The sequence below is a fragment of the Monodon monoceros genome, unplaced genomic scaffold, assembly GCF_005190385.1.
Source record: "Monodon monoceros isolate NGI ecotype Baffin Bay Population unplaced genomic scaffold, NGI_Narwhal_1 Super_Scaffold_4, whole genome shotgun sequence".
NCBI lineage: Eukaryota > Metazoa > Chordata > Mammalia > Artiodactyla > Monodontidae > Monodon > Monodon monoceros.
The window spans coordinates 38,056,285-38,078,914 of NW_021703781.1; the positions used below are offsets into that span (position 1 = coordinate 38,056,285).

At 40.9% G+C, this 22,630-nt stretch overlaps 1 pseudogene; it reads right to left on the reverse strand.

The window, feature by feature from the left end:
• Nucleotides 1-240: 240 nt before the first annotated feature.
• On the reverse strand, nucleotides 241-1,039 carry LOC114908537 (annotated as a pseudogene).
• Between the last annotated feature and the right edge of the window lie 21,591 nt (nucleotides 1,040-22,630).

Sequence of the window (22,630 nt, forward strand, 5' to 3'; positions counted from 1 at the left end):
GTTACCCGTATTTATATATATTTCATTTCCATTATAAAACACTTAAGACCTTTCCAGTGGTCCATTTTAATCAACATATTACATAAAAAAGAAAATTTTTTAAATGAACCTTTTTAGTACTGTAATACGATGGGTTTAATTGAACAGTTGGAACATAATATGGTAACTACATTGTACTGTTTAATTCACAGCTGTAGGAAAATGTTTGATTTTTAAAGTATAACCAAGATGAGACTGTAGTTACGAGCAGTAAAATATTAGAAAACAGTGAATGAATAAATAAGATGCTTTTCCATCAGTGGCCATTATTTTACTTTTAGGAACCTGGAAGAAATTGTCTTCTCTGAGTTTCAAATGTTCTGGTAAATCTAGTCGTTTCTTAAGCTTCCTCAATATCACCTTGAATTGCTGAAATAAGTGACTCTAAAGAATCAAAGTTCATTTCTGGTCTGAGGTAGCCAACGATGGCCACATTGAGAATTTCCCCGTAGAAGTCCTCTTTGAAAGCATGCATGATATGAGTTTCCATGGACTTTTTTGTATTCTTGCAGTATGGGTTCCATCCTACCTATGCTCACCACCATCTTATGGACGTCTCCACTTCCAACACTGGCCCAACCATAATATATGCCAGTGGATGCATCAGCTGGAAGATTATCTACTACTTGTTCAGGAAAGTTAGCTGTAGGGATGCCCAGCTGCTTGGAGCCGCGACCGAAGCCCAGCACCACCTGGCCGCGGCAGAAGTACGGCAGGCGCCTCATGACCCCGTCCGTTCGGGGTGCGGGCTGCGGTCCAGTCCGCGCGTCCGGCGGAGCCTTAGTCGAGGCGGTGCCCGGACCCCCCGGACCAGCCGGGGGACACGGGCGGGAGCTCCGCAGGCCGGCCGGCCGGGCGAGCGCACCGGCGTACACGGGCAGAGCGGCGCGGACGACACGCGACGCGGCGAGACCTTCACGCCGCTGACCGAACAAAAGGTGCCGAGTGACTCAGAGGCTGCGTCTGGGCTCCAGAATGCCCTGCTTTTGTCTGGATTCATCTTCTTATGTCTTTGCCCATTGCCTTATTTTTATTATTTTGGGATTGACTGGGTACACTGATACAATATTTAGTTTTAACCCAATATAAAAGTCTGTGATTCAAAGTGAGAGTTTATCCTGATCATTTTATTAACAAGATTTATATGTTTAGTTTTATGTCTACTATAAAACATGGTTTTATGGGTTTTGTTGTTTTATGGTTCTTTTTAATGGACCTTTTTTAAAAATGTTTATTGGAGTATAGTTGCTTTACAATGTTGTGTTAGTGTCTGCTGAATCAGTTATAAGGTATCAGTTATACCTTTTTACAGACTACAGTTATCTTTTTTAACTTGACTTTTCCCGTGATTTTGGAAGTCATATCTACTATTTTTATCCTATTAGTAATGACATTAAATTAAAATGTACTGATATCTATTTTCTCTAATTTTCATTATCAAAAATAGAGCAATGTCAATTGATTATTCCTTATGTAATATGAGGAATTTGTTTTTACTTCTTGTCAACACACATTTTAATTGACAATCCCATTTGGGTCACAATCCTTTTTTCCTCATAATTCTGTAGACAATTCTGTCTTCTTCATGTTGCAAAGGAGAAGTGGGAGGCAAGCTTTATCTGCATGGATACTCACTGAATCTGTTTTTATTCTTGAAATTAAAATAAATTATCAAAATTAAGTCTAGGCATTAATTTCTTTTCATTATTTTTGTCTGATTTTCAGAAAACTCAAGATTTTCTCTAGCTCAGGAAAACTTCTCCCAAATTGTTTTTTAATAATGGCTCCATTTTTATTGGTTCTTTTTCTGAAATTCCTAGTGTTTACATATTAAATATGTCTCTTGTCCATGCTTTTTATATATTCTCCCATTCTTTTTATCTCTTTGTCTTTTTTCTCTGAGTTTTGTGATGTAAAAGTTGACTTTTGCTCCATCAAGCCTGTTTGCTGCAGGATCCATTTTGCTGTTCACTTCCTCCATTTCAATCTGAAATGAACATTTTTTTTTTAAAATCTCCATGCTGGCTTCCATTACCTGTTTGTTTTTCTCTTTATGGTTCCCTGCTCAAATTTCATAGAAGAAATGTCCTTTTGAAGCTTTTTGGAAACACAAATCAGGAGTGCTTCCCGCGTCTCTTGCAGAAACTATATTTCATAGAAAAATATTTTCTCTGATTCCTCAGAGTGGTCCCTTCTGTTGAACTCTGCTATCTTTTCATTTGCCTGGCAATTTTTCTCTGTGTGCTCATCATTACAAAGGGAGCACAATATTTGTCCAGGACCAGGAACTGAGATCCCAGTCTGAATTGTTCCAACCCAAGGGAAGGGAAAGGAAGAAAATATAGGTTTAGATTTACTAAATACTCAAGTTTTGCTTTGCTGATTCAGTGGCCTGGGGAGCTAGGCAGCTCAGGAGTGAACCAGCAGAGGTGGCCCCGCACGGAGCTCTTCATCTCTGCTCAGTGTTTTTGCTAAGTTTTGGAGGGTGTCAGGTGTTTTCTGGGAGTGTCCTTGTTCTTTGCTGAGTGCTGGCCAAGGGTCACTCCTGTTCTTGACCTGGGCTTATCGTCCACAACAGGTGTCATCTGGGGGTTAGAGCCACCATGGGTTTGTGGACTGACAGCGTGATTTCCATCTACTGAGTCCCTAACTCCCCCCACCGCCCCTCCCCCACAGCGCACTGCCCCCGGCAAAACTACTACAGGGCATTGGAGGGAGTCTCCCAGCCTTTCCTCCTAGTACTTCCTGGGTAAATTCCTCCTTTACATGTGACGAACTGCACATCCTCACAGTGCTCGTCTAAAAGAAGCTCTGGGACATTTTGGACGTGAGACTGTCATGCTCCCCTACTCTCTACAGCTGATTCACATTTCCCTGTTTTCATAATAACTGAACATGTTAGCACGAAAGTTGCTGAGGATAATTTCTCTTATTTCACAGTATATATGTTTTGCTGAATTTTCTTCCTGGAACTGAAAGAGTCCGATTTTCTTTCCTTTGGAACAAATGGTATGTAAAACGCCATATAAACCCCATTTTAATTTGGAAGCTGTTCCATGGAATATATTGTCCAGTTTAACAATGAGTCCCATTGTCAAATTTATTCTCAATATAAAAAGCAGTCACAGATTATCAAAACTTGCAAGCTGGTCAGTGTTCTTTCTATAGGTTTCTGGTGGGATGTTTTGCAGATAACATTTTGTGTAGGAAGCAATCATGGCTTCATTCCATGATAGGCAAGTTGCCAGGAAATACTAAATCAAGTGGCAATAGATTCCCTAAAGAAATTTGTTCCTGATTTATGATGATTGTTCCAACAATACTGCTGAACTTTTTACACATGGAAATGACCACTGAGTTATGTTTTGTATTATGTCAGAGAACAGCCAACCTGCCAGATCCAACGCTGCAGCTGGAATACAGAAAAGCCCCATTATGTTAATTTCCAAAGTCTGGGAAAAATGACTTCTTATTCCCAAAGGGTAAGTACTTTTTTTTCCCTCCAGCACATCTCACACCCTGAATCTATGGTGGCATTTTAAAAAGTGGGAAACAGCCTAAGCTGGGTTTGAGGTGGAGTATGGTGGAGGCAAAGATGGCAGGAGTGGAGGGGCTGACGACAAGAGGAAAACAGGAAGACTGATCAATAGCAGGGGGTCGCCAAGGGCCGAGGAGGGGTCTGCATTATTTTCGAGAATTGATCACAGTTTCAAGAGAAAAGTTCAGCAGACTTATCTTCCAACTGTTGGAGTTGCCTGGAACCCTCAACAGAGTGTGTGTGTGGCTGTGTGTTGTATCTGTGTCTGTGAGATTGTGTGTTCCTGTATTTTGCTCCTGGAACTTTAAGAAAAGCCTAGACCAGCATTATCCAGCAGAAATGTAATACAAGCCATATATGTAATTTAAAATTTTCTAGTAGCCACATTAAAAAAAAAAAACTAAACAACTGGTAAAATGATTTAATAATACAATTTATTTAACCTAATATGTCAAAAATGTTATCATTTCAACTCGTAACATACCTAAAACTTATTAATGAGATAGGTAACACTTTTCTTTTTATAGTGGGTCTCTGAAGGCTGGTGTGTATTTTACACTCGCTCACAGCACATCTCCCTTTGGACCCGCCACACTTCTCAATCCCAATAGCCACACGTGCTAGCTTGTGGGATGGAGCAGGCTGGACAATGAAGAACAATCACCCTCTCAGTTCTGACTCATTCAACTCTGCTCAACTCTTTGTGTTTCCCTAAACCTGCAGTTCCCCCTCCTCTGGAGACCCCAGAACACATCTGTCAAAGGCACCCCCACTACCAGCTCCTTGAAGAATATGGTGCATGAAGCATCACTCTTTGGGCTGTTCCATCAGCCTTCCTTACTCAACAGGTCAAGAAAAACCTTATGATTAAACCCCCAAGAACCTGGGAAATACATGTGTAAAAGCACCTTGACACATCAACATTGCATTTGAACTTCCAGGAGAAAGCCGTTCTTTCTCCCTTGGTCTTCGCTGCCCCCTTCCAACCTTTGTCTTGCTAACATTTCTCAATAAATGTTCTCCTTCCTTCCTCCCTGGTCTCCTTTTCCAGACTGAGCAGGATGTGGGCGAGGGGGGCTGCTGGGGGCATTTCTGTGTCCTGTCCTGGGGAAGATGCTTGCAGAGGGGAGGCAGGGAAGGTGGAGCCAGCTCTCACTTCACTGTCAGTCCTGCAGCAGAAAAGTCTGAAGGTGGACCAGTGCATCTACATAAAACAAAAGGCAAGGCTGGCGGGACTCCCTGCAATGGTTCTCGAAGATCTACAGAGGAGTGGACACATGAATGAAGCTGTCCAGATGTCAGATGAGATTGGTGGGAACTGTGGAGAACTGGAGAACACTGGCCCCACCCAGGGCATTTCAATTTACTTTTTAACCCTGTGCAGGCCGAACTACACTGGACAGAGCCCCAGAGTCATTAGTTTGTGGTACACACTGCCCTGCCAAGTCACACAGGTAATGACCTTTCCTAGTAAAGGGCCATGTCCTGGGGATTCACATCACAGCCTGACAGTGGGTATCTGCAAATCTGATGCTTTGCCTCCTGGCTCCCCTTTCTTGGGATCTGCTGTCTATCAACTGCCTGGCTTGATGTCTGGGGAAACTGCTCACCTTCATCTTCATGCATATTGACAACCACATCACTGACCTTACAACCAACCTCCTGACCTTGCAGATTCTCAGTCCTCATTTCTAATGGCCCAAAATTCCATTTAGAACCGGATCCTCAAATGGGGTGAAATGTAACATGCAACTTGGAATCATGGGGCAGTTGGTTACCTCTGAACCTATGTCAGTCACTGACTTTCTCCACAAAGCTGTAGGCACACCGAAGCCCAAGTATCTGGAGGCTTAAACCCACCAGCTCTGCCCAGAAGTCCAGGTGGAAGCACTGATGCCCTGCCCAGTCCTGACCAGACCTCTTCTCAAGAGGTTAGACTCTTCCCTAAACTTCCAGCAAAGTGCCAGACAGATCAGATTGAATAAAAACGTCGTTACCTTCCTATTTCACCTGCATTTACTGGAAGCTTCTGCTATTGCCCAACTACTGGAACAGATTTCCCCTTGGAAATGACACTGGCTTGATCTTGCCTGCCTCTGCCACACCTAGTCCCAGCTTCCTCTTCCTCCTGGCTCCGGCCCCAACACACTGCCCTGCCAAGTCACACAGGTAATGACCTTTTTTTTTCCCACGTCTTTCTTCTTCTTGGGAGGAAATAAGCTAGAATGAGGAGAGGAAGGGCTTTTAAGTCTGAGAAATCTGGTTTTGAATCTCGGCCCCAAGATTTAATGATTCTGTGATCTCAGGCAAATTACTTAACATCTTTGAGCCTCAATTATTTTCACCATAAAAATGTGATCAATCCTATTTCATAAGCTTGTGGGGAAGATCAGAAATGATAGTGTTCCTAAGATACTTAGCATATAACAGACATTTGGTACACATTGGTTAGTGTTACCATTGAACCAGCACTTTGCCCACATTGCGACTACCAGTCTCTTCTTCCCTCTTCCCTGTTCTCAATCACCATTAGGAGCCTTTTGACCCCATTGGTAGCAACCACAGCCTGGGTCCCACGGATTGCTATTTTCCACTGGTCTCCCACAGACCGCCTAGCAATACCCTACCCATCCCCAGCTCTCTTGGAATATTCTCTGCCTGTGGCCGGGACCCATTTAGTCCTTCTCAGGTCCTTCCCTGTCTTCTTCCAAGAAGCCACATCCCATGCTCTGGATGACTGGATTAGGGAGGGGCACTAGCCTCAACCATTAGGAGGACCAGAAAGAGATGAGGAAATAGTGCAGCTCCTAGAGATTTCCAACACAGCATAAACCACTATGGGGTGAAAGCAGCTTCTCTAAATACAGGCTAGATAGATATGGCAACAGTTCACTGCCAAGACCTTTCCAGGGTTGCATCTTAATGGGTACAATGTTTATTTAAAGTCAGCCATACCTGAGCTATCTAATAAGAGCAACCATTGAATACTGTTCTTGTCTCTACCTAGAGTCTATTCTAGAGCTCAGCCCTTTTAGGATATAAATCAATGTCTCAGGGTGAGTGATGCTAGCTCCTACAACTAACCCTAATATCTCAGTCACTTAACACACAAAGGTTTATTTCTCAGACAGTACTGATGTGGGTCAGGCAGCCCCCTCCATCTGGAGCTATATGACCTAGGACAGTGGCCTCCAAAGTCCCAGCAGGAGGGAAAGAGGAGGCACACTGACCTGCTCATCCCGGAAGAGACCCTTGTCACCTCTGCTTACAGTTCATTGTCCAGACATTTGACTCACTGCAAGGAAGCCCGGGAAATGTGGAAAGCGTATGAAATATTGTTGAGCAGGGCTCTGCTCTAGAGCGTGTGTTTGTGTGTGTGTGTGTGTGTGTGTGTGTGTGTGAGGGGTGTTTATGGACTGCTGATGCATGTCCCTGTATGTATGTGCCGGTGCCTTTTCTATTCCTAAAGTGTCCTCGCCCTGCTCCTCTACATCTCTCTATTTCTTTGAGGGACTTGTGAGGGACCGGCCTCCCACAGTGTTTGCAGAAAATAGGTGCTTTGTCATTTCAATTTACTACAACTCACTCAACTTCTGAGGAGTGTCCCTTATAGTAATAATAAAAATAGAAAAAGGTGTCATTTATCAACTCCCCTCAAAGCTGTAGGTTCTACGCTAATAAACACTTCATATTTCTTATGTCATTTAATTGGCCTATGAAATAGGTGCTGTTTTTATCATCATTTTACAAATGAAGACAGAGGTTTGTGAAGATAATATAACAGCCCATGGTCGAAAGCAAGTAAGAGGAGATCTTGGGACTCAGCCAGCCCATTCGACTGAGACCCTTTGGGGCTGGCCTTTACACCACACACGTCTCTGAGGAAATGCCAGCGTGACAGGGTGAAGACGGGATCTATCTGCAGGCTCATAAGTGAAATGATTCCTACGGGGTTTCTTGTTTAGATTGTAATCCCCAAAAATTCAGAAAAGTATTGGGAACATTCACAGATATTTGAAGTTCTCATTTCACAGCTTATATATTTTTTTCTTACAATGCAACACAACAATATTTCCAATGAGACAGCATCAAAAATCCTTAGCACCATGGGGCTTTGCAAACTAAGACTATAGCGTGATACAAATAAAACTGTTTTTCTTAGGGTATTTATAATGTTATTGGATTTATTTAAATAAGCTTCATTTGTTATATCAGCTTTCGAATTGTCAACTTTAAAAAGGCAATCAATAATACTCCATAAAATTTGTTCCTAACTTTTTACAAATTTATTTTTCCTCACTATTTTAATGTATCACGATTTTCTCCAAAAGCCTGAAAATTAATTTTGGGAAAAACAGATAGATATACTACACTAAAGTTGCAGAGAGCTAAGTGCTCATGAAGACTTACACCACTTTCCAAAGAGGGTTTTTGATTCAGGTCAGGCTAGATGTCAGCACCGCAAACACACAAAACCCGGCTGTTGAAGGAATATTTGACTTTTGTGTCCCCAGTTCTCTCTCACTGGATTTTCAGTTTCATGTACCCGTATGAGTGTATCTGTGTCCTTTCATATTCCCACATTACCCTAATATTCTTCTTCAGTATCTGATTTTGTCTAATTTCAAATTTTTCTTTTTAATAAATAACTCTGGCCCTGGAACTACTCAATTTTCACCAGGAGAAAATAAACATCGGCACACTGATAACAAAAGTTGCTTTGAAAGTGCTCCTCACAAGTCACGCTTGTTCAATGTCCACAATGAAGCTATATTTCTAGTTATTTCCTTCAATTGCACACAGGTAAAAGGCTCATATTTCCAGCACACTCTTGCTCCTAGAAAGCTGAATTGCAGGGGAGCAGCTTGGCCCCCTGCTCATCTTCAAGCTGGACGCAGCCCTGCAACAGTGCAAATGAGGCCAGACAGAGCTCATTGTGGCAGCTAAATCCCCAAGGTTTGCTCACAGAGCCTGTTCCTGTACCATTGTCATCAACCTGTCATGAGACTCCAGCCATCATTCCCAGAAATCCATGTACCCGGCCATCTGCTCCCAAGTCAAATTGCTTACTTTGGGACACACCTTCTACACAAAGAGAAATGAAACTTTAGGAAATTCAGACTGACTCCAAGCCAAGCTCCCAGGCTGAAATAGCATGCCAGTGCTGAAAGCGTCTGGACCTTGCCCTCCTTCTCAAAGGCCTCCACCAGGAGCCTGGACCCTTGCAGCCCTTAGAATGCCCAGCCGTGCATGCAGTATATACAGTTCATAAAGCACTTGGCCAACTTTCTATTCAAGATGATTTTGGTTACAACTTAGCTGTATCCCCATATGAGAGAGGTATAATTTTAAAAAATCGACCTGGGACATACTCCATTTCACCCTTCAGTTATCAATCCCAGGTCACCAGCTGGCACTTGGAAGAATCCTGGGGACAGATTTGCATAAACAAGAGCAGTCCCTCGTTTGCTTAATTCCCAAGATATTTCTGAACACCACTGCCCTAAACCCTAGTTGTGGCAGCTCTAATTCATTCCTCTTTCCTCTCGCAACCCTCAGCTACAAAAGAGAAAAGAAAAAAATAAAAGAAAGAAGAAAAAGCAGTGTGACAACTAAACAGGATACTATGAAACATTTAACATTTGAATAATGCTTTACAGTTTAAAGTGTTTTGTGTGTATTATCTCATGTAGCCCTCATTATAAAACTGTGAGGAATATAGGGTAGATATTAACTGCACCATTTTTTCAGGTGGAAATAAATGAATTGGCCCTTGAGAACGCTAATGCCGTAAACACAGCTTGATTGACCTTCTAGAGGCATGAAGTGCAGAGTTCTCTGATTTGAAAGCACGAATGCACTCTAGATGCAATCACAGTAGGGCCAAAAGAAAGGAGATAAATCCCGCAAGGTTTTGCTCCCCCTGGCGAAGCCGTAGCATCCAGTGGTCTGGGGCGTGCTGGGCCATTTCCTCCAAGACAAAGGGCACATTGTTGCACCTTATACCTCCCCGCCACTAAGACAGAACATGGTGTTTAGTAAGCCTTATGGATTTTGGAAACAAAATAGACCACACTTGGAAGTACTGATTTGACCGACTTATCAGATGACCCAGTAGGCTGCCAATTCTAAGTGGAGCTCAGAATAAGAAAAGGCTCTGCCGCAGGTCCAGCTATGCACTCAGTGCCCTGACTCTCAGGCAATGCAGCATCTGATGGAACAGGACTCTGCAGGGTCTCTGGAGAGTCCCAGTAGCAGAGCTGGGTCACAGACCCCTAGGAGGCTGAAGCAGGGCCACCCCTTCTGTGGCAGAAAGCTACTCACTCTTTGAAAAGCAGCTCCAGGCATGTCAGTGGGCCCTGGTAAAAATGAGCTCCTAGCCCAGGGAGGGCAAGTTACCATGCAGCTGGGGCTGGATATAATCATGAGTTTGGGTGGGCACGGCAGCAATCTTTCCCACAAAGGAACTGGCATATTCAAGGTCTGGCCTATGCAGACCCAAAGGGAAGAGAACATTATGTAAACTGATGGCCCAGTCTCCTATGCCTGCCCCGCTGTTTCACTTACATCTGCCTTCAGCTCACACCTATGGACTCATGGAGTTTCCCTGTGGCCAGCTGCCAGAGGAGGGAAGAACTAGGCCTGGCCCCACACCTGGGCTGGCATCCTAAGTTGGTGCTCACAGCTGAAGCAAACTGCCGCAGTTCTCAGTCCACTCATGGGTCCCGAGAGGAGGACAAGAGTAAAGGAAAAAAACCCTCGTAGGCAGCGCTGCAAGCAACACATGTGGCTGACGAAGAAACTGATTAGAAGATGGGGGAAATCAAGCAAGGTATAGAAGTAAGACTGTGCTCTCCCACCATCACCCCCTCGACCCTCTTATGGATTTTGTGCTTCCTGTCACTGCCACCTTAGGCTTTGACAGATCAGAGGCCCTGGTTCAGGGGATGGAAGAGTGATGGTCGGGGAGAGGCTTCTCTCTAAGTGAACATAATAGTCTGCTCAACTTGAAGGAGGAACTCTCACCTGGTCACTTCTGGACCACTAATGCCAGTGAACCAGTGGGTTAAAAAAAAAAAAAAAAAAAAAAGAGGAGTTAGTGGTGGGGGTCCTGGATCCTGATTGCTCTGAGGAGCTAGGGTTTCTCCTGTGTAATGGAATCAGGGAGGGGTCTATATAGAACTCAGGTGATTTATTGGTTTATCTCTTGGGGTTTCCATACTGCTGAGAATGGTGAACAGGTAATTGCAGCAGCTGACACAGGCAAGACAACCAAGGACTTAGATGCTCTGGGTAAGAAGATCAAAGTTCCCACACCAAGAAAGTGACCTAGACAAGCCCAAGTGCTGGCCGAGGGTAAGAGAAATCTAGACTAGGTGGTGGAAGAATGGTCACTGAATACTAGTTATTGCCACATAGCAAGTTGCAATAGTGACTTGTTTCACTAATAATATTTAATTAAATATTTGCAGAGACTGCAGCAGCTACGACCTTGAAGCTGACTCTGTGCCACATGGCACTGAATGGATGGCCTTAGCAGATATGACTGGTACAAGTGTGGCCTGCAGTGGACACCTGTTGGGCATCCCTTCAAATGCTCTCAGCCTCACCTGCCTCCTGTTCTAGCCACTATGGAGCATCCAGTATTCTGTAGGAGCCAACATCCTTCACGCAGGTACAACCCGGAAGTATCACTCCTGTGTGCCTCTCATTTCCTGTCAGTGTTTCTCTGTAACCTGCTTAGTATCCAGAGATGCTCAACCCAGAAATTTTGGGGGTATGTCACCCTATTGGGGGGGGTTCTTTGACTAATGGGGATGGGAGGCAATGCATAAATCTTTCCCTCTTTCTCCTCCATAGAGAAGATTCTGATATTCCTTTCACATGACTCCTTAAACGGTCCCCTGGGATCAAGCATCCAGTTGCCTGTAGCAGTGAACAACACGATGATAAATCGTGTTTTTTTCTCATTCCTTGCCTCACTCCTCCTGACCTTACTCCTACCCCCTGGAACCCAATAAAGCATTTTCATTCAAGTCTCTGTTTCAGGCTCTGTTTTCTGGGGAAATGAGGCTAAGTTACATCACCCATTTCCAGCTACTACCTTTGTCACCTTCCGGCCTTGTGATCATTCCATTGCCTCCAAGTCCTATCACTACCCTGGTGACTTTAACATTCAAGCCCTATACCTTGAGTTCTCAGTCCTTTGATCAGCTCATTTCCAGTGACCTTCACCTCCATTCCACGCTATCACCTTGCTTCCATTGCCTCCTTGAATGCTGTCATCACTGATTACTGCTGTATGCATAAGTCCAAAAGTTAGAAATCCCACTCTCTTCCTCAACCTTTCATCCTTCAGTCCCTTTCATTCAGTTACTCCCACTGCACCAATGTTGTAACATCATGAAGACTTTGCGGCCCAGGAACTGTCTATGTTCCCATTACCCAGCTGCTTTCTCTTGTCCTCCTTTTTTTTTTTAATCCAGTTAAAATTCCACAGAACACTATTTCTATCATGCTTGCCAATTTCCACAACTCCGTTGCCCTCCCAACTCTCTTCTTGAAAAACCCCTCTCAGAATTAATGCATCTGTCCAACTTTTTTTGTACTTATATCCCAGGTGTTAATCACTGTTAGAGAAAAACCATAAAGCTGAACAATTTGGTGCCATTATAATAGCTGCCAACATTTATTGAGAGCTTAATCTTTGCCAGGCACTATTCAAAACACATTACATAAATTATCTCATCTTGCTTCCTACATCAGGCTGGAAAGTAGCCCAGAAATTCTGTTCTCAAACCTCTGAAATTCATTCTCATCAGAACACTTTCTCTTCTGCTGCTCAGAGAAAACACAAGTCATCAATTAAAAACATGGTATACATCATCCTTCACATTTCAGTAGCATTCAACAGAAATGAGTCCTCCTTTCTAATCCAAACACTCTCTTTATCCTTCACACCACACTCTGCTAGGTTTTTTTTCTACCTCTTTGTCCCCATTTTGCTTATCTCCCATATTCCTTTTTCTCACATAAACTTTTTTCTTTATCTCTATCTCCATCACCAAACTTTTTTCTTTATCTCTATCTCCATCACCATCTACCAAGCGCTCCAAAAATAGCAATGTGGGTTGCACCCATAAGGTTCCCTCTCCCTCACTGTCTACCCCCACACCTTCCAATCTCTAATTCCATAGTTCTTACTTCTTAAATATCTCTGGGGATTGTCAACTTCTCTTTCCATCTATTGCTGTAGTCTAGATCACCATCTCCCACCTGCATGGCTGCAAGAAATTTCTAGCTAGTCTACTTGCCTTCAGTTATGCCTGTATCAAATGCAAATGACTTCTTCAGGCTCATGCCCACAAGTCTTTTCTCACACCTGTCAACACATATTGATGTATGTTTTTAGGACTGACTCCCCACCATTGAGCTCCCTGGGAACAGGCACTATGTCTTGCTCCTATCTTGGTTTTCCCCAACTCATGCCCTGTCATGAGGCTGTTCTCTGTAAAGTTTCACTGACTGAGTGGATGACCATTAAATAAATCAGAGACTTAATCCATCAATTAACAAGTAGATAAGTAGTATCTATTTTAAACTCCTCATGACTGACTCAGTTTCCATATTTTATTTACCTCCCATCATAACACAAACCAAACTTGAAATTAGAATAATTATTAAATTTATTAAATGAGTGTATGCATCTCAGTTCCAGATAAAAATTCTAAAGCATTTAGGTATATTTTTGAACACACTGGATAATATTTTACTTCAATGGACCAGAAGGGTCTGTGAGCAAATTTGTTGGACTTCAGAAAGACAGACACTCCACATACCTCCATCTTCATTTTATTTCCATAACTGGGGTTTTGTGATCTACAAAGGGGTGAAGGTGGGGCCTGAGTACCCTGAAACAGTGAGTGTGGACATCTGGATTCTAGGAATGCTTGGCTCAGTCGTGCCATGGATAAGATATGGGGACATGTCTAACGAGCACGGCCAAAAGCAGGGGGTATCTGTGGCAATCTTCAGACTCTTGAGCCCACAGGCTTAGAGTGAGAATGAAGAGATATGGCAGAAATGAGAGGACCCTGGAGGGGAGGCAAGGTGCCTCAGATACAAGGGCAGGTGGACCTTAGGTCTGAGGTTCTGTCCGAAGATAACTGTGCTCCAACCCCTTCTGGCTCCTTTTTCTCCACTCAGGTTTTCATAGTCCTAAAAGGGAGAATGTGACTAGCTTGAATCAGGCTCCTCTCCCTTGAATCAATCAGCCATGGCCTGGAGCAGGATGGATGACCAACACTCACACCTTGCAGGAATTGTGAGCTAGATAACACCATCTTTCTATACTCTGCACAGCCTAGAAGATGTTTTTTTGAAGTTCTAATTAAAACTTGCTTAACCAATTCAGGCCTAATTCCAGTGATTAAATCTTACATCTATTACATACAAATAATTTATGGGTCTTGACGTATTTAGTCTTCAAAAACATAGGATCATGGGCCAGATCAAGCAGTAGCAAGTGGATATTAAAATTTGAGGGTCAATAAATGTCTGAGAGGCAGTTATGGAAAACAAGATGAAGGCAAAGACTTTGCTCTGACAAGGGCCGATGAAAGAAATGGGCTTGCTGTCTGCCATCCAGCATGGAAAGGGGCAGAGCTGGGCGACTGGGAGTCTGAGCTGTCCCTCACATGTGCATATCTACAGCAATAAAGAATCCAGGGCATTAGCAAGTGACACCAAATCAGCCTGCACCATTTAGCTCTGACATGCCTGAGTGTGAACTCTCCATAATATGTCACAGTGCAGAGAGAGAAAGAGTGATAGGGGAACTGGTGACCTCTCCAAATCACACACACACTGCCCATCCCTGAAAGCTGCTGGGAGTCATGGGCCTCTCAGCAGAGCACGGATTTAATGCACCTCATGATATCCACTCCCACACAGAAGTGGAGGAAACGTTTAGAAAAGGAGAGCTTTGTATCAAGGCCTCGCACAGATGTGTTGCATCAGCGGCAGTGTTGCCTGGGGACTTCCCTCCCCAGTCTGCACTCAGAAGGGCAGACATTGCCTGGGGCCCTGCAGTCACCCATTCCAGGAATTTGGTCACAACCACAGATGTCTAATTTGTAATATCTGTCATGGTTCTGTGGTCATGCAACAGAGCCCAAGGGCACATGGTACAATGTCTTTGCAATAAAAACTTGTAGTGTCTCAGAGAAAGTGCAGTGTTTTACCAAAATCCATTGCCCTATAACTGCTGCCTTGGCTACCTCTGAGTATCTCAGCCCAGGATTTGTAGAGTACTTAGTAATGATCAAGGTGGCTTCAATCCTTTGACCTAACTTTGCACTTTTCTATGAACAGGTCAAATCAAACAAGCATTCAGTAGTTCATCCATTCAGTGGGCAAACATTTAGTAAGCATTTGTCTCATTGGTCCTTAGGTGAAGTAGAATCGTGACTACACATTCCTTCCTAACTCAGCATGACTTACATCCTAATATAGGATCTAACACATTCTTTTAACTTGGCCTAAGGAGACAATCAAAATGTTGTCCAGGTTAAAAAAGGGAAGAGAGTCAAGAAAATTCTACCCATGTTTTTGGTTATTAAATTTGAATAGAACTGACCCTATTCAAAGATAAACATATTTAAAACCACAGCATTTAATATTAAATATAACTTTAAAAGGAGGAAGAGAGAAGCAGATACAAGATTAGTAGGAGAGAAGAAGAAGGGGGAAAAGTAGGAGAGGACAAGGGAAGGAAAGCATGCAATATGCAAAAGGTAATTGAAGAGAACACGGTAGGTGAATTACTCCAGGAAAACAGAGAAGAAAAAAACAATGGTAAGAAAGACAAAGAAATGCAAGTTAGAGGGGCAAAACTAACAGAGATGAATAGGAGAGAAATGGAAACCTAACATAAAAATAGTTAGGATACCTAAAATAGATACTAAAAAAAAAATTGTGAGGCGTGTATTTAGACACAAATAGGATCTTTCATGCAATGAAAGAAAATATAAATACAATGCGAAGTCTTAATATGTCCCAATAAAAAGAATATAGGATGAAAAACACCAAGATTTGTCCAATAAAGAATCATAGATTCATTGAGAAAGTAAAAACTGGTACCCTAAAAAGAAAACAATTCATTGACTATAATATTCTCCTCAGCATTTCTCCATAACAGAACACAATGAAACTACAGAGATTTGAAGGAACAGTGTGTCTCAGGAGATCTATTACGTCCCAAATTGTCATGTGTCTAGTCTATGGGCAACAGAAATGCATTTTAAGATAGGCAAGTCATCCAAAAGCAGATTATCATGTAACTTCCTGAAAATTATTCTTTAATTTAGCCAGAGCATATTAATCAAAATTAGGTACTAATTCATTGAGAACATAACAATTAAATGACTTACAGTGAACACTTAACCTACTTAAACTAAAATTAAATGTAACAGAATTTATGTTTTAAGTAACTTAACTGAGTCCAAGGACAAAGATCACAAATATTTATAGGAGGACAAAAATATTGAGCATCTAACAAGATAAAATTCATAATATCTGGCATCCAATAAAAAACATTACCAGGCATGCAAAGAAGCAAGAAAATATAACCAACAATGAAGAGAAAAATCAATGAATTGAAACTGACCAAGAAATGAAACAGATGCTAGGTTTAGTACAGCAGGACATTTTAAAAAAATGTTATGACTAATTTCCATATGCCCAAGGAAGTAGAAGATTGAAAAGATTAAGTAGCAATCTGGAAGATATAAAACTGACCAAAATAAATTTAACTTCTATAAATGAAGACTATAATGTGTAAGATAAAAAATACGCTGGATGGAATTAATGGTAGATTACACAATCTTGCAAAAGATTGCAGAGATTAGTGAACTTGAACACAGAAATAGAAACAATTCAAAGTGAAACACAGAAACAAATAAGAAATTTCAAAAATGAAAAAAGCATTAGTGAACTGTGGAAATACTTCAAGAAACCAAGTATGTGTATAAGTTGAGGCCCTGAAGGAGTCAGTAGGTGACTCAAAAAATATGTGAAGAAATAACTGCCAGAAATGTTCTAAGTGTGAGAAAAATTATAAACCCACAGATTCAAGGACGTCTATTAACCCTAGAGAAAAGAAACATGAAGAAAAACTTCACCAAAGTATATCATTACCAAATTGTTGAAAAACAATATAAAGAGAAAGTTCTAAAAGAAACCAGAGAAAAAAAGACATATTACTGCAAAGAAATACAAGGATGACAGCATATTTCTCACCCAAAAAGTACAGGCTAGAAGACAGTGGAGCAACATCTTTAAAGTACTGCAAGAAAAAGAACTTTCAGGCTAGAATTTTTTAACCAGTAAAAATATTTTTCAAAACTTGTTCCAAAATAATGGCTTTTTTTTGACATACAAGATCTGAAAGAATTCATTACAAGCAGGCTTAAGTACAAAAATGTGAAGTCTTACAAGAGAAAGGAAAATAATATCAGCTAGAAATCTTGATCTACACAAAATAATAAAGGAATAAATCAGTCACTATAATCATCATGTTAATAAACGTAAAGAAAATCACATTATCATTTCAATAGATGGAGAAAAAACATCTGAAAAAAATCTATCATCAATTTCTATTAAAAATTCTCAGAAAGAGAAAAGACTTCTGGTTCCTGCCAAAATAAAATAGACCCATTCCTCCCAAGTCCTCCCTCTTACAACTAAAAACCCTTAGCATAACACAACAAACAGGCATTGGAAGGGACTTGAAAAACAACATGGTAGTGAGTTCTCTGGGTGTCTTATTGCCTTCCATATATTCTGGACTGGGTCCTGCAGAAACCAACTGTGACCAGGCACAGAAAAGTTCCAAGAAAAGCCTATTCCCTTAGCCAAAGGACTGGGGAAAGGATGGCCTTGCAACAAGAAATCCTTCTTGTAGTACCTGCCCTGCTCTAGCAAACACCAATAGAAAATCACCTACCAACTCCTCCACCATGGTTTCAGTGGGCCAAGCAGGGATCTTTCATCTCACCCTCCCCACATGCTCACAGCCTACAGAAGCAAATGGCGGTGCTCAGATTCCCCAAACCAGTGGTATCACTGGGGCTGAGCAAGGAGCTAATTTCCCATCATTCACTTGGCAGAAGCAGGCATCACTCTGATTCCCTGCTAAGATAGTGTCCGTGGACCTAGTGGAGAGCCATCAGAAGCAAGCAGTACCCCCAATTCACTGCCAGGGTAGTGTCAGTGGTGTCCAGCAATGAGCCCAGTCTGTACTCCCACCAGTATCAAGGAGTCAGTGTGAGTCAGGGCTGCTCGGCACTCCCCTGCTCCTTCCCCGGGTGTCCTAGAACCCAGTGGGGAGTGAAACCACCAGAAACACCCAGCATCAAGGAGACTGAACAAGGTCATATAAAGCAGGGCTAGACGATACTCTGCTTCTCCCCTTCACCAATGTCAGTAGGGCCAAGTGAGAAGCTAAGACTCCACCACAACTTAGTTGACACTCTGCTCCTGTTCCTCTCTCCCCGCAGTGTCAGCATAGCCTGGGGCAGGGAGGGGCGGCTGAGTGTCAGGTCCCACACAGAACCAATGAGATGGAACCAGTTGGTCAGCAAAGGGACTAGTTGGCACTTTTCTTCCCTCACTGTCCTCCCTGGTGACAGCAGGTCCCAGCAGAGAGCTTCCACTCTCATCCTGCAGCAACAAAGCAGCAGTCAGCCCTTCACTCCTTGCCCCAGGTGTCAGGGCACGCAGCAAGGAACTGAGTTTGTACTCTCATTCAGAAGCAACAAGTTTCCCACCTGCACCAGGAGGGTGTCAGCAGCACCAGAGGGGAAGCTGAAGCCCTACCCTTGTCATTTGCAGTGAGGCAGCATGAGCCAGTGCTCCATTTTTGCTGAGGTAGTGTCAGTGGAGCCCAGCAGGAAGCCTAATAAACTCATCTACCCAGCCCTCAGGCTACACCTCACCAGGGGGACTACCTGATAAAGCAAGATTAGATAGACTCCAGAGTCTCTAATATAATATATAAAATATCCAGAATACAACTGAAAATCAACTTATACCAAGGACAAGAAAAATCACAACTTAAATGAGAAAAGAAAACATGCAATGGCATTCAGCTAAATTCATGTTAGAATTATCTGACTAGGATATTTAAGCAATTTTATTTTATAATAAAAACTGGCAATGACCAATTCTCTTGGGAAAAAAACAAAAAATAGAAAATCTCAGCAAAGAAACAGAACTTATTAAAATAAAGAACCAAATAGAAATTATAGAACAAAAACATGCAATGTATTTGTCTGTTCAGGCTGCCATAATGAAATACCCTGAATGGGTAGCTTAAACAACAGAAATTTATTTTCTCAGAGTTCTGGAGGCTAGAAGTCAAGGTCAAGTGATGGAACATTCAGTTTCTGGTAAAGGCTCTCTTCCTGGTTTGTAGAGAGTCACTATCTCACATGTGTATTCACACGGCCTTTCCTCTGAGCAAGCTCAGAAAGAAAGAGAAAGAGAGACAGCACTCTGGTATCCTTCACTCTTCTCCTTTTATAAGGACACCAATTCTATCAGATTAGGGCCCTACCCTTATGATCCCATTTAATTTTTTTTTAATTAATTTATTTTATTTATTTATTTTTGGCTGCATTGGGTCTTCGTTGCTGTGTGCGGGCTTTCTCTAGTTGCAGAGGGCGGGGGCTACTCTTCTTCATTGCGGTGCACAGGCTTCTCATTGCAGTGGCTTCTCTTGTTGCTGAGCATGGGCTCTAGAGCACAGGCTCAGTAGTCGTGGTGAACGGGCTTAGTTGCTCCGCAGCGTGTGGGATCTTCCCGGACCAGGGCTCAAACCCATGTCCCCTGCATTGTCAGGCGGATTCTTAACCACTGTACCACCAGGGAAGGCCTCCCATTTAATTTTAATAACCTCTATAAAGGCTCTATCTCCAAATACAGTCACATTCAAGACTGGGGCATCAACCTATGAATTTGGAGAAGACACAATTCAGTCCTTAATATGCAGTAAGTGAAATTTTAAAACTGTCTGCATACATTCAATAGTAGAGAGGAGCTGACAGAGGATAGAATCAGTAGACTTGAGGACCAACAAATAGAATTTACCCAATCTGAACAACAGAGAAAAAGCAGACCGAAAAAAGTAAGTGCAGTCTCAGAGACCTGTAGAACAATAACAAAAGAGCTAATTCTTATAATGAGAATCCCAAAAGAAAGGTTAGAGAGTGGACTGAAAAAGTACTTGAAGAAATAATGGCTAAAAAGTTCCCAAAGGTGGACAAAACAAAACAAAAACAAAAGAAATCTACAGATTTAAGAAATCTAATGAAACCCAATAGAATAAAGTCAAAGAAATCCAGATTAAGACATATCGTCATAATTAAATTTCTGAAATCTTTAAGACAAAGAAAAAAAAAAAACTTGAAAGCAACCAGAGGAAAATAATGTATTACTTATAACGGAACACAAATTTGAATGACAGTGGAATTCTCACCTAAAACCATGGAGACCAGAGGAAGCAGCACAACATTTTTCAAGTACTGAAAGGAAAATATTGTCAACTGTAACTTCCATATCTGGCTAAAATCTCCTTTTGGAAGGAAAAGCACAAAAAGAAATTCTCAGATGAAGGAAAACTAAGAGGATTGGTCACTAGCAAACCTACCCTTGGAAAATGCTTAAAGGAAGTTTTCTAAACAGAAAGGAAAAAATAACAGAAGTCTTCAGGGGAAAAAAATCAGAATGGGTAAAAAGAAGATCAAATATAAATATAACTTTTACAAGTTTGTTAAATCATATTCAATAGTTAAACAAAAGATTATAAGACCTTCTGATGCAGTGTATGCAGAGAAAATGCTTGAATCAATTATATTTTCAAAGAGGGGAGGGTAAAGAGACCTAATGGAGGTAAGGTTTCTACATTCATTTAAGGTGGTAAAATATTAATACTGTAAAAGTAGACTGTTGCATAAGTATGTTGTCACACAAAGAGCAAACATTAAGAAAACTTTTTTAAAAAGCAGAAGTAGCTATAATCATATAGAAAATAAACTTCAGAGCAAAAAAATCATTATAGCCAAAGAAAGATATTACATAATGATAAAAGAATCAATCCTCCAGGAAGACATAATGATACTAAATGTGCATGCACTAAACAACAGAGCCTCAAAATACATGAAGCAAAATGGATAGAGCTGAAAAGAGAAATAGACAAATCCACAACTATAGTTGGGAACTTCAACACTCCCTCTCAACAACTGATATAACTTGTAGGCAGAAAATCAGCAAGGACATAGAAGAATTATCGAACAACACAATCAACCAAGATGATATAATTGATATATATAGAATACTCCACCCAAAAACAGCACATTTATTTCAAGGGTCCATAGAACACTTCACCATACCCTGAGCCATAAAATAAATCTCAACACATGTTAAATTTTTTAAAAAACTGAAATCATAAAGAACTTTTTCTGACCATAATGGAATCAAATTAGAAATCAGTACAAGAAAGACTACTGGAAAATCTCTAAACACTTGGAAATTAAATAACACATTTTTAAGCAATCCATGGATCAAAGAGTAAGTCTCAATGGAAATAAAATACATCAAATGAAATGGAAATTAAAATACAACCTAACAAAATATGTGAGATGTAGCTGAAGTAGTACTGAGATGGAAATTTATAACACTAAAATGCTCACATTATAAAACAGAAAAAGTATCAAATCAGTAATCTAAGTTCCTCCCTCAAGAAACTTGTAAGATAAGAGCAAAATAAATACAAAGCAAGCAGGAAAAAGGAAATAATAAACGTAAGAGCAGAAACAAATAAAATGGAAAACAGAAAAACAATACCTCTAGGAAGATCCAAATCATCAGTATCAGAATTGAAACACGACCTCTAGGAAAATACAAATCATCAGTGTCAGAATTGAAACAAGAGATAGATATCATTACAGATTCCATAGCCACTAAAAGGATAATATGTAAATACTATGAACAACTTTATACTTAGAACAATTTAGAAGAAATAGACCAATTCCTTGAAAACCAAAAACTATCAAAATTCAACCAAGATAAAAAGTCTAAATAGTTCTATAACCATTATAGAAATCAAATTCATAATTTAAAAGTTCCCACAAGAAATATGCAGGCTCAGTAGGTTTCACAGGAAAATTCTATCAAACATTTAAAGAGTAAATACCAATTTTACACTACTCTTCCAGAAAATAAGAGGTAATAATACTTCTCAACAGATTTTAACAATAGAATAAAAGAAAACTACTAATTAATTTATCTCAAAACTTAGACATATTAATCTAAAACAAAATATTAATAAATCGAATCCAGAAATCTATAAAAAGAATTTTACAGCATGACCAAGTAGAGTTTATTCCAGGGAATGTAAAGCTGGTTCAATATTCAAAAATCAATCAATGTAACCCACCATATCAATGCACTAAAGAAAAAAAGATAAGTGCTCATATCTACTAATACAGAAAAGGCTTTTGACAAAATCTGAAGCCATGATAAAAAGTACAATATCCAAAATTATCATAAAAATTCTCAGCAAACTAGAAGTAGAGGGGAACTACTTCAGCTTATATACAGCATCTACAAAAAGCCTACAGGCAACGTCATACATGGTATTGAAAGACTGAATGCTTTACTCCTAAAATCAAGAATAGGGCAAGGATGTTCACTCTCACCTCGCTTAGTCAACATAGTAATGGAAGCCCTGCCCAGTGCTATAAGAAATAAAAAGATACAAAACACATACAAATTAGAAGTGAAGAACTGAAACTATCTCTATTTGCAAATAACACAATTGTCTACACAGAAAATCCCAAGGAACTGGAATCTACAAAAAGAAAAAAATACTGACACCAATAAGTGAGTTCAGCAAAGTTACATGATACAAGATCAACACACAATAATCAATCAAATTTCTATTTACTAAAATTAAACATGTGGAAACTGACATTAAAAGCACAATACTGTTTA